This window comes from Petaurus breviceps, unplaced genomic scaffold, assembly GCF_028583685.1.
Source record: "Petaurus breviceps papuanus isolate PSGF00001 unplaced genomic scaffold, PetGlider_PUasm1.0 126, whole genome shotgun sequence".
Classification (NCBI taxonomy): domain Eukaryota; kingdom Metazoa; phylum Chordata; class Mammalia; order Diprotodontia; family Petauridae; genus Petaurus; species Petaurus breviceps.
In genome coordinates, this window is record NW_027185655.1 from 15,409,902 (window position 1) to 15,422,467 (window position 12,566).

A 12,566-nucleotide genomic window follows, 5' to 3' on the forward strand; every position below is an offset into this window, starting at 1 on the left:
TTCCCCCCCCCTTTCTCATACTAGGGGGGAAGGAATTCACACTTAGGAACACGTGGTGGCTTCCAACCCATTCCAATCCAATAAGCTTTATTAAGTGCCTACTATTTACGAATTGGAATATAGCAACAAAAAGAAAACAGTCTCTAGTTCTTAGGAATTTACATTTCACTCCGGAGATGCACCATTTAAAACACAAAAGTAAATGCATAATCATTTGAGGAAAGAGGGGTGACTAACAGCTTCGTGGATCATGAATTAAGCCTTGAAAACAGCTAAGGATTCCAAGAGGAAGAGGCAAGGAGGAACTGGGAGGTGGAGTGCTAAATGGGGAGCAGCAAACTGTCTAGATTCTGTCAGCTCTCGACTCTAGAATGTCAAGTGTATGAAGGGATGTAATGTGAAAGAAGCCTGGAAGGGAAAACCGGAGCCATCTTGTGGAGGATTTTAAATGCTGAGTCTGCATGTTATCCTAGAATCAGTAGGGAACCATTGAACATTCCTCACGTGGGGATGAAATGATCAGACTCGTTTTTAAAAATTTTTTACTTTGTGCTTCTTTTGGAGGGGGGAAGGTAGGGCAATTGGGGTTAGGTGACTTGCCCAAGGTCACATGGCTAGTTTCAAGTTAAGTATCTGAGGTTGGATTTGAACTCGGGTCCTCCTGACTCCAGGACCAGTGCTCTATTCACTGTGCCACCTAAGCACCCAATGATCAGACTAATGATTTGGGAAAATTCTTTTGGTAGTAGAGAATTGACTGGAGAGAGGAGAGATTAGAAATTAGATATTGGGGGAGGCTAGGTGTCGCACTGAATAGAGCACAAGCCCTGGAGTCAGGAGGACCTGAGTTCAAATTGTGTCTCAGACACTTAACACAGAACTAGCTGTGTGACCTTGGGCAAGTCACTTAACCCCAATTGCCCTACCTCCCCCCCCCCACAAAAAAAAAAGAAATTAAATATCCAATGAGTCCAGATAAAATCCAGATATAGGAGATAAAGGTCGAAACTAGGGTGGCGATCACATGAATGGAGAGAAGGGTAAGGGCATGAAGAATGCTCTCCCCAGGTACAATCTATGACAGCAAACACCTGATTTGATAAGGAAGGTGAGAGAGAAGGAAAAGAAACTTACAAAACTGTCTGGTAACTGGAAGGGTAGGGTTGCCCTCAACAGAAAAAAAGGGTTTGGAGGAGGGGTGGGTTTGAGCAGATGAGTTCTATTTTGGATGTGTTGTTTTAGAGATACCAATGGGATATCCATTTGGAGATGTCCAATAGGCAGCTGGTCACATGGGACTAGAACTCTGGGTAGAGGTTAGAGTTAAATGAGAGACCTGAAAGTAATCTACAAAGAAATGATAACACAACCCAAAGAAACTGGTGGCATTAGCAATAGAGAGAATAGAGAGAGAAGAGAAGTGGACCTAAGTTGGAGCCAGAGAAGACACTTAAAGTTAAAGGGAAGGACTTGGAGTCAGATGAAGTTGACAACTTGAACTCTTATCTTTTGTTGTTGCCATTGTTGAATTGTTTCAGTAATTTCCAGCTCTTCCTGGCCCCATTTGGGGTTTTCTTGGCAAAGGTACTGGAGGGGTTTTCCATTTCCTCCCTCAGCTCATTTTACAGATGAGGAGACTGAGGCAAACAGGGTTAAGTGACTTGCCCAGGGTCACACAGCTAGTAAGTGTCAGAGGCCAGTTTTGAACTCGGTTTTTCTAATTTCAGGCCCAGAGCTCTCTCCCATTGCCCCATCCACTGCCAGTTAGGGCAAAGAAAACCCCCTCTGTGACATGTTTGATGACTTGTGAAGGCCTCATTTCCTCCCAGCATTGTGAGCCTGGCTTCCAACCTTCCACATCTAGCCTTCTGGCTTCCATTGTGGTTGAGTCAGGGGGAAGAACCTTGCAAATACAGGAAAGGAGGATGGCATGATTGGATGATGAGACATCATCGGGCTTGCTGTGGACAGAACCCTCCCCATCCTGTCAATTCCTGCTCAGGCAGATAGGATAGCTTTGTTGTTGTTTTGGTGAGGCAGTTGGGGTTAAGTGACTTGCCCAGGGTCACACAGCTAGTATGTGTCAAATGTCTGAGGCTGAATTTGAACTCAGGTCCTCCTGACTCCCGGTGTGTATATACATATATATGTATATACATATATATATATGTGTGTGTGTGTGTGTGTGTGTGTGTGTGTGTGTGTGTGTGTGTGTGTATTTATATATATATATATATAATTTTGCTATTTGGAAGGGGGAAGGCAGGGCAATTGGGGTTAAGTGACTTGCTCAAGGTCACAGGGCTAGTGTTAAGTGTCTGAGGCCAAATTTGAACTCGGATCGTCCTGACTCCAGGGCCGGTGCTCTATTCACTTCACCATCTAGCTGCCCTCGAAATTATATCTTAATCTGGTTTGGGCTGCATACCTCTGGTGTACACGTCTGCATAAATGACATAATGTTGATCAGACCAGATGAGGTCATGGTGGCAGAGGCCCTGGATCAGACAGTGACCCATAAAAGGGACAAGGGGTGGGAAATCTGTCCTGAGAAAATCCAGGGGGGCAGTTAGGTGATGCAGTGAATAGAGGACCGGCCCTAGAGTCAGGAGGACCTGAGTTCAAATCTAACCTCAGACATTTAACACTTATTAGCCATGTGACCTTGGCCAAGTCACTTAACCCCAATTGCCCTGCCTTCCCCACTCCAAAAAGCAAAAACAAAAAACAAAACAAACAAAAAAGAAAATCCAGGGCTCAGCCTGCTCAGTCAAGTTTTGGGGAGTGGGTGGGGAAAACCCAGAGGAGTCCAGGCACAGTCCAGAATGAGCTACTGACACTTGTTTCCCCCACATCTAAGCGGGAGGACTCTTGAGATTTTAGAGGACCCACATGCCCCACCACGGGATGGCCTCTAATGTCCCCTATTTACCAAGTCACCCAAAAGTCTTTATCTTTCATGTGGGGGCCAGAATCAGCTGCAGCCCTGCAAGATCTAAGGCAGATTATCTCACTTTGGACCCTTATGACCTTCCAAGTCCCATGCTTCTGGGGGTCTCTGTCCCTAAAGACCAAGCTAAGTGGCATCTTTAGAAAGTGCCAGGAGGTTCCCAGAACATCACTGCTGGGTGTCTGTAGCTCCAATTTCCCCAGAGTAGCTGCTCAACTATACTGCTTTTGAAAAGCAGTTGCTTGTCCTTAACTGGACCTTAATTATTACTGAACAGATGAAAGAGCGTCCCCATCATAGACATGCCTTGCCCTTGAGGTCCTTGGCCTCTCAGAGGGCTCCATACATCTTGGAGAAGTTGCTCAGAAACCCCTTAATTTGCAGACTTCCTTTCCTCCGGGATGGTTCAGGAAACTCCTTCAGAGAAAATGCTTGGGGAACCAAGGGGTGGGATTGTGGGGAGGCATCTTGCTTTCTAATAGTATAGGGAAGGTGTAATTACTATGCTGAGTATGTATTTACCTGGAAAAGAAGGGATCCCTTAGTGAACTTGGTAGTAATTCTGAGTCCCTGGATGATGGTGAGGGAAAGTCCTCATTTAGTCACCATGGAAGAAAGAAGCAGCCCCTCTGCAGAGGCCTCTAAAGGGAAAAAGATTTTGAGTCATTCCCCTCATGGGGTTCTCTCTAGGAGGGGGAGGTTTTGGTAAGTGGGCTGGGGAATTCTGAGTGGATGGTGTGAAGGAAGTCTTCGTATCGGCTCAGATTCCAGGATAGACTGCATTGCATGCAGACAATTATAACCTCTTAGCTACTTTTAGTACAGATGCCTCTCCTGAAAGATGAAAAATTATTGATTAAAGTATTGGTACAGATACCTTGGAGCCATTCCTGCTGTGCTATGGCTCTAACATTCTACTCTACTGTAGCTCAAAATCACCCCCTTGAATTTGGAGACCTACTGTGATCTGCAAAAATATAGCCTCATTCATCACAGGGACCAGAGCCAGGGGTGGGGAACCTGAAACCTCCAGATCACATGCGGCTCTCTAGGTCTTCAAGTACAGTCCTTCGACTGATTCCAAACTGCACAGAACAATCCAACTCTATCCCTAAAGGCCTGTGACTCCAATTCTGATCCTACAGGGCTCCTATGCTGGAAACACCATCCAGTAAAATCCCTGCATGTATTTAAATGGTGAAAGGTCCACCAAAGGGTGGTAAGTGATAGAACAAAACTGCCCTGAGACCTGATTGGTCGTGGTTTCCCTGGCATAGCTTCTTCATGAGCTAGAAGCATAAAAAGTCCTATTCACTTAGAGTCTAGGCCTCTCAGACTTGATGGATACCTGAAATCACAAGGGTCATGGTACTTTGATGACCCACTAACTATATAAATTTCCAGATGGAGACAAAGGGAGTCAAGTCTAGAGAAGCTAAGTCCCCCTGTATCCTTGTGTGTGCTGTCTGTGTTAGGGCAAAGTAAACCTCCTTTATTAAAAAGGGATTTTTGGTAAATTGAGGGCAGACCACCCAGAGTGTTGCTGATCTCCTTGGTCAACATGTCTGGCAATGGGATCTCAGAATATTCATTTTTAAGTGTACATTTTAAAGTTTTATATTTTTTCTTTGGGAATTGTCCATAATGTTTTAAGGGGACTATTATGAAAATATTTTAGATCTAATTTTTAGCACAATATATTAATGTACACAAGTGTACATTCCATTTGCATTCTCTACAAACCAGTAGGTGGCAACAATGTCCTTCTAATTACTAAAATAAAAATTTCTGATGTGCTGAATGTAATATAAAAAATATAGTAAAGTGTTCCATTTCTACAGAGAAAACCCTATCTTTGTATTCATTTCTATCATAAGACTGGAAATCTTTAATTAATCCATAGTACTGAATTTGTGAGTGGGGACTGATTTCTGTACTGCAGTTTACTTTGTAATTAAGTGGTGGTAGAAATTTTATTTGGTGTTTGTTAAATTTCCTGAAATGTTTATAGGAGGGCCCTCAAAAATCAAGCTGCAAAGTATAAGTGTAAAGTAATATGAATTATTTTTAATGCACATACAAGAAAATGAAAGGTAACATGGAGAAGCAGGCAGTCTGGAGTAGCTGAGTTCTTCTGGTCCTATGTGACTTGGAGGAAATCACTTTACTTGCCTAAACCTAATTTTCTTACTCTCTTCTTCCTTCTGCCTCTGGTACTTTATACATGTCTTTTTGTTCAATTCTTTTCACTTTTGTGAAACTTTTCTTTCAACTGTGTATATTTATGTTTGATAAATTTCAGAGTTCATCAGAATAGCCATGTAAATTAGCATAAGCCCAAGGGTGGAAAGAAATTACTTGTATGTGGGTCAGTAAGAATTATAATACAATTTTAAATATGATTCATAGTTGTTCAAAAGTGTTTAATACCACCTCTAAACAGATATGCCAGTGCTGTGTTTCAGAGAAGGATGAAAAAGGCTGATAAGAAAAATAGTGTATTGGTCACATTTTTGGAGGCTGATGATTTTTTTTTTTGAGACTGATGAATTAAAGACAAACAAAAACCCTTTCTGGCCAACTGATAAAAGCAGAGGTCAAACTTAGCTGGAAATTATAATGTACCCCCATTGCCCAGTCTCCCCATTACAAAAGAAACTTAGAAAAATGTATATGAATTTTGAAAGACTTAAGAACTACCATGAACAGTTAGCCTTCATAGAATATTTTAAGGTTCACAAAGCAATTTCTATAGATCCTCTCACTTGAACAATGTTATGACCAACCACTTTTCCAGAGAAACATTGATGTGTGCTACCCACCTCCCGAGACAAGGGTGATGGATTCTAGCTGCAGAACAAGACGCATTTGAAAACACTCAGCAAAACTGTTTTACATGACGATGAAAATTTGTTATTAAATTTTTATTATTTTTTTCAATGGGGAGGTTACAGGGAGAGAGGAGCTAGGGACAAGATACATATATATATATATATATAATATATAATAAAGAAAAGGAGGAGGAAAGGAGACCACCTGAAGTATTTTTTTTAAGCATAGAAGGAAGGTCAGAAGGAATCATGGACAAAAAGAAATGCTGTGACAGTTATATATTTATCATATATCTAGAAAGAAAAGCAAGCAGTACACGAAGAGGCCAAGTAATCTTCTTCTACGTGAGGACCTCCAACCCCTTGACCTTTCAGTGCTATCCCAGGCCATCTCCTCTGTTACCAGTCATTCTTCTCTTTTTCCTTTCTTGAACCTTGGTGAACCAATTCAATCCACATGCTCTTCCTCTCTTGAATCCTAAGTCCCTGTAGCATATCACCAGTTATGCCCTGCCAGTCATCAGCCTTGGGTCACTCCTACTATTCACAGTCGTTGCCCCTACACACCTGCTGTTAAATGAAGGTGGAAAAAAATCATGCACATGTTCTAACTGGATCCACTACAAATGTATGTTAGACTGCCTCAACTAGGCACTCACTACTACTAGAGAATCTTACTATACCATCTTTCTCAATTCACTATTGCACTTTCCATAGCGATTCTTCCAAACCTTTTCATCCATCCTTAAACCTCAAATGGTTCCTCCTCCCACCCTCTTAGCTTAGATCCTTGACTCATTCTTAATGGAAAAAACTGAGGCCATTCACCCTGACTTCTCTCTTTTCTCCTCTCTTCCTCATTTCATATCATTCAGATAATTCTGCACTTATCTCCTCCTTCACCCCTATTTTACATGATGAAGTGGCCTTACTCCTTACCAAAGCTTACCCCTTCTACCTCTTCAAGAGAACCCAATCTATCCTATCTCCTCCAACAAATTGCCCCCTCTGTCATCCCCACCCTCTCATTCATCTTTAATCTCAATCTCTCCCTGTCTACTGGCTCTCTCCCTACTGCCTACAAATATGCTGATGTCTCATCTAACCTGAAAAAATATTTGATCCTGCCATTCCCAAATCATCCTGCATCTCTTTTGCCCTGTGTGTCTAAACTCCTCAGAAAGGCCACATATGATATATGACCCCATTTTCTCTCCTCTCCACTCTCTTCTTTTTTAAAAAAATATTTCTTAATACACAATAGCATTAACATTTCTAATATTAATATTTCTTAAATACACAATAAGAAAAGAAAAGGAAACATTATAAACTTAAATACTAAAATTTAAATGCAAAATAAGGGAAAAAAGCATTGTCATGTGCACAGCAGAACGTAAGAGAGGATTCAAAATATATATTAATAAATTTCCATTTCAATTCTCTCACTCTCTCCTAAACCCTTGCAATCTTGTCTCCAACCTTAGTCCACAAAAACTGTTCTCTCCAAAGTTACCAATGGTCTCTTAGTTGACAAATCCTCTTTCTCCTTGATTCTGTCTTCTCTCCTTCCTGACTCTCAACCTACATATTTGATCATTCCTTCTGTTTCCTTTTGCAGATCTTTCTTCAGATTATGTCTTTAAGGTAGGTATCCCTCAGGATTCTGTCCTGGGAGCTTTTCTCTTCTCACTCCACACTAATTCACTTGGTGATTTCATCAACTCCCTTTAATTTAATTACTATGTCTTTGTTTGTGAATCTCAAAAATCTACTTATCCTGCCTCAGTCTCTCCACTCTCACTCTTCAAACTAGATCTCAAAGAAAACCTCATTATTTTTCCCTAAACCCTACTTGCTCTTACCTTCCCTATCCCTTTGTATATATTTGTTTACATTTTATTTCCCCCATTAGATTGTAAGTTCCTTGAGGACAGGGACCTTTTTTTGTATTTACCAGCGCTTAGCACAGGCATTTCATAAATGTTTAGTGGATTGGTCAGAGACCTTGTATTGTAACAAAGAAATGGAAACACAGTAGAAGCTCATTGATTAGGGAATGGCTAAATGAATTGTGGTACATGGATGAAGCACCCCCTGAACTATCCCTTTAACCCACATTCACAAAATGGGTTTCCCAGATAATGACTCACCCAGATTCAAGGTTCTCTGCAGACCCGCACTCCTAAAATTTTAGCTTATGAGACTTCACCAGTTAACCTTTACAAAAGACAGAGTACATCATTAGCTCGAAGCAAAGACATTGATTGAAATGGCATACAAAAAAAAAAAAGAGAGAGAAAGAAATGGCATACATCGTGAGAGTGATAGCAGAATACCTACCCCATCAACTTGGGGGCACATCCCCCAAAAGCCAATCTAGTCCCTACAGGGTAAGTAGCTGCACACAGAGAGGGCACAGTCACAGGGAAGCCTTCAGTCTTGCAGGGATAGAGGGCCTTTGATCTTCTCACCATCTTGTCCATGTCATCTCCACCCAACACTACTGAACATTGCTTGGCTCTGTTTTTCAGCTCTGGCAGCTGATTCCATCTCGATTCCATCTAGAATTCTTGGCAGCTTTTGTGATCCAGGTAGGCACTAACACAAGAGCCACACGGACAGTCTTCTTCCATGTCCAAGGGGCAGGATCACAGCTCTAGGCACCAAGTTCCCTTTAATCATCTTGAATCTCTCTATGCAGAAGACTGGGGTTCAGGAAACAATGTCTTCAAATTCTCCTCTTAGGCTGAATGCAAGTAAACACAAGCATAGACAGCTAGGTGATCTAGTGGATCCAGTGCTAGGCTTGCAGTCAGGAAGACCTGAGTTCAAATCCTGCCTTAGATATTTAATAGTAACTATGTGATCCTTGTCAAGTCACAACTCTTAGTCTCAGTCTCCTCACCTGTAAAATGGGGATAATAATACTACCTACCTCCTATTTAAACAGGATATATCTTAAATGTACAGCTTTTTGCATGTGCCTCTCTCCATTAGAATACAATAACAATAGCACCTAACTCAGAGGATTGTTGTAAGGATCAAATGAAATGTCTGTAAAGTGCCTTTTAAACCTTAAAGTGCTATATAAGTGTTATTATTATTATTACAAATGTGCTCAGGCTCTCCAATTCTTCTATTCTCATTTTTATACACACACACCCACCCTGGATGTCTTACTGGTACCTCAAATTCAATATATCCAAAACTAAAAGGCCTTGTTTCTTTGATATATAAGGAACTGATTTTAACCAATAAGAATAAGAGCCATTACCTAATTGATACATAATTAAAAGATATGAACACAGTTCTCAAATGAGGAAATCTTAGCAGATAGAATTCTAATAAAGCTACCCCCAGTCCCAGTGTTCTAGCTTCCTTAAGGACCTAGCACTAAACAGCAGGCAGGTCCTGATCTAACCACATAATCTGGCTTTAACCACACCACAGGCCCCCACACCCAATATCCCAAATATGCCTCACTAGAACAGCATAAGGCTACTGTATCTAGCTAACCACTGCCCCTAGACCCAATTCTCCTATTTCTCACAGGAGCAGCACCCACAACCACATCCATCTAATCTCAGACAGTACCGCAATAGCCAGCCAATCAAAAAGTATCACCACCAGGGTGCCTGAGCAGGATGTGGACCCCAAAACAATAGGACTTTCCTTAAGTAGGCACCTGCACGGTAATAGCAAAAACTGCCCTTTAAGTGAACTTGCAACATAGAGAGGCTTGTTATGAAATCATTATCATATAATAATACCCCCCAAAAGGGCTTTTCTGTATGCATTATGGGTCATCACATGCACAGTTTCACCAAGGCTAGGATCCCTCCCCTACTGCCTAATCCCTTAACAAATCCCTCTTTTATTTTAACATTCATATAATCTGTAATTACGTAATTGTATCTTTTGCCATATAAAAATCCCTGTCTTGCTTTCACAAAGTTGCCAGTTTCCTTCTTGGAACTCAGTCCACTGCCTGGGAGGCAATAAATGCCTTTGCTTGGGTTAGAGATGGTCGGAGCCTGTGAATTCTTTTGAGACAACATACACACACGATTCTTTTGAGACAACCCCACAACACACCATGAACCTGAAACATAAGCTATCAACAATCCTATGGAAAATGCTTTAGATCACTACTAATTAGAGAAAGGAAAATTAAAGCAACTCTGAGGTTCTCAGGTTTCCATCAAAGTTGACAAAAAAAGGCAAATGAAAATTGCTGAAGGGACTATGGGAAGACAGGCATATTAACATACATTCTACTAAGGGGATGCCCATGGGTTAGGGAAATGGATGAACAAATTACATCATATGAATAGAATGGCTGAACTAAATCTGGAATTAAGAAGACCTCCATTCAAATCCAGCCTCAGACACTTACTGTACTAGCTGCATGATGTTGGGTCACATTGCTTAACCTCTATTTGCTTCCCTTTCCTAAACTGTAAAATGGAGATGACAATCGAACTTACCTAACAGAGTTGTTAGAATCAAATGAGATATTTGTCAAGCACTTAGCACAATAACTGGTTTATAACTGACATTACGTAAGTGCTTGTTCCCTAATTCCTAGTGATGTTTTAAGGATCAAATGAAATAATATGTAAAGCTTTTTACAAATAGCTATTATTTATTATTAGTGTACCAAAACATAGAGTTTGAGAAAAACCTGGAGAATATCAACTACTACAGAGTGAAGTGAGCAGAACCAGGAGAACAATTTATGCAATAAAACCATTGTTTAAAAAAAACTACTTTGAAAGACTTAACTCTTATGAGTGTAAAGAGCAACCATGATTGTAGACTAATGCTATACACGTCCTGACAAAGAACTGATGAATTCAAGATGCAGAATAAGTCATATAGTTTTGGAAATGAACATTACAGGAATTTGTTTTGTTTGACCACATATGTCTGTTTAAAAGAGTTTCACTTTTATTATTTTCAACTGAGGGAGGTGGAAGGAAATAAATACTTGTTGGCTGAAAAACTAAATTTAAAAAAAAGTTAAAATAAAATAAATAGTAATAAAAAATAAAAGTAAATTAAGTTCCTTATTTTCCCTTTCAATTACTCCTCCTTTTGACTCCATAATTTCTTTTTAAAAAATATTTCATCTTTTCCAATTACATATAAAAACACTTTTTAACATTATTTTAAATTTTGAGTTCCAAATACTCTCCCTTCCCTCTCCTCCCCCCTCATTGAGAAGGCAAGCTATTTGATAGAGATTATACATGTGTAATCATATAAAATGTTCTTCCATATTTGACTTCATAATTTCTGTCACCACCAACCATTCACATGGTTTCCAGTGCCTGGCACATAAGAAATGCTGAATAAATGCTTGTTGACTAACTGAATTGGGTTTGTCTTTCACTTTTTCCTCTGCATCAACTGCTCATCCATTTGGTACCAACAACTCCACTCATAGAACATTTCTTCCCTTTCATATTTCCCATCTCACTTGGTTCTGTGACTCTAATGCCCTTGTTGAGTCAATTTCAAAGGCTCCAGAGATCCAATTCTTAAATTTTCAGTGTGAGCATTTACAGTTCAAAAATCCACAAATACTACAAATCATGACTCAAATTATTGTTTTGTTGATAGTCTAGACTTAAGAAAGTGTTGGGGGAAATGTTAACAACCCATATTAAACTTTAAATAATTTTTATTTTATTCTGAACTTAAGAAATAAAACAACAATTTCCATAACATAGTAGAATAGGAAAAAAAATGATTGTACATGAAACTGCTAATCTATCATGCAGATTAAACTTAAAAGTGTGTCATGACATACATTTGCTAAATATTTACCAGGTCACTGCTCTGAACAAAGTGCTTCCAAACACGTGTTCTATTTCTCTGACTTCGTTATTTTTTTTCCTGTATTGTGAGATTTCTCCCTTCCTTCTCTCCCTCCATTCAAATCTTTTACTATTCTTTCTTGTGACTTTAATATTACCAGGAAAAAAAAAAATGGTGGCTTTCATTTTGGGTGTTTAAGGATTATTGATGGAAATACAGAAAATGGGGGGAAAAACCAGAGATGGCCACAATTTTTCTTTTTCTATATTTTTATTGATACTGTTTTTATCTTCATCTCTTAATATAAGCCCTCCTTACGCCCTACCTACATCCATCATTTCTAAAAGCAAATAAAACATTCCACATCCATAGCCTTCCATTTCTGCCAAAGGAGCAGAGTTCCTAGAACTCACATGGTCCACCCACCTCGTTTTACCTGTGAAGAAGCCGAGTCAGTGACTCTACCCAAGAAGCTGGTGGAAAAAATGGGAATTCTAACTCACATCATCAGACTGCCAAGGTCTGAGCTCTTCCCGTTGATCAGCTGCCGCAGGACACGGTAGGCTTTGGAGACGACTCCTGGGCACTGCCGGCCGGGCACTGGCCCCCGGGTGCGGGGGTTGGCCACAAAGCCCCTTTATTGTGGGGCTCCTGCGTCAGCCGGGGCAGGACCCCGGGTAGCGCCCCGGGCAGGGACCGGGTGGGAGGAGCTGTCCCAGCAGAACCTGTTCTGGGAAGGGAGCGGTGCGCGGGCGCCGGGGCTGAACAGAGCCAGCCTGATGCCTCCGCCCGCCTGTCGCTGAGGACCGGGCCATCCCCCTCGGAAGGAGACCCCCTAGAAGGCGAACATCGGTAGGAAGCTAGGGGAAGCTGGGGCGGGCTGACTCAGGTGTGTGTGTGTGTGTGTGTATGTGTGTGTGTGTGTGTGTGTGTGTGTGTGTGTGTGTGTGTGTGTGTGTGTG

General features: G+C 40.9%; 1 protein-coding gene and 1 long non-coding RNA gene across 4 annotated transcripts in view; one reads left to right on the forward strand and one right to left on the reverse strand.

Moving 5' to 3' along the window:
• Positions 1-5,859: 5,859 nt before the first annotated feature.
• Positions 5,860-12,245, reverse strand: LOC138165317 (uncharacterized). 2 transcript variants are annotated; one of them, XR_011169341.1, is made up of 4 exons: positions 12,108-12,245; positions 8,122-8,527; positions 7,932-7,998; positions 5,860-6,351 (listed from the first exon to the last, which is right to left on the reverse strand). It is a non-coding gene; the product is annotated as an uncharacterized lncRNA (long non-coding RNA). The 2 variants fall into 2 exon arrangements; XR_011169342.1 differs by lacking the exon at positions 8,122-8,527.
• A 58-nt stretch (positions 12,246-12,303) lies between these two features.
• The window catches only part of CUNH4orf36 (chromosome unknown C4orf36 homolog), a 9,182-nt gene continuing 8,919 nt past the window's right edge, over positions 12,304-12,566 (forward strand). For both annotated transcript variants that reach the window (XM_069093488.1, XM_069093496.1), the window contains exon 1: positions 12,304-12,456. The gene's annotated coding sequence lies outside the window, so the exon portion shown is untranslated. The remainder of the gene's footprint in view (positions 12,457-12,566) is intronic.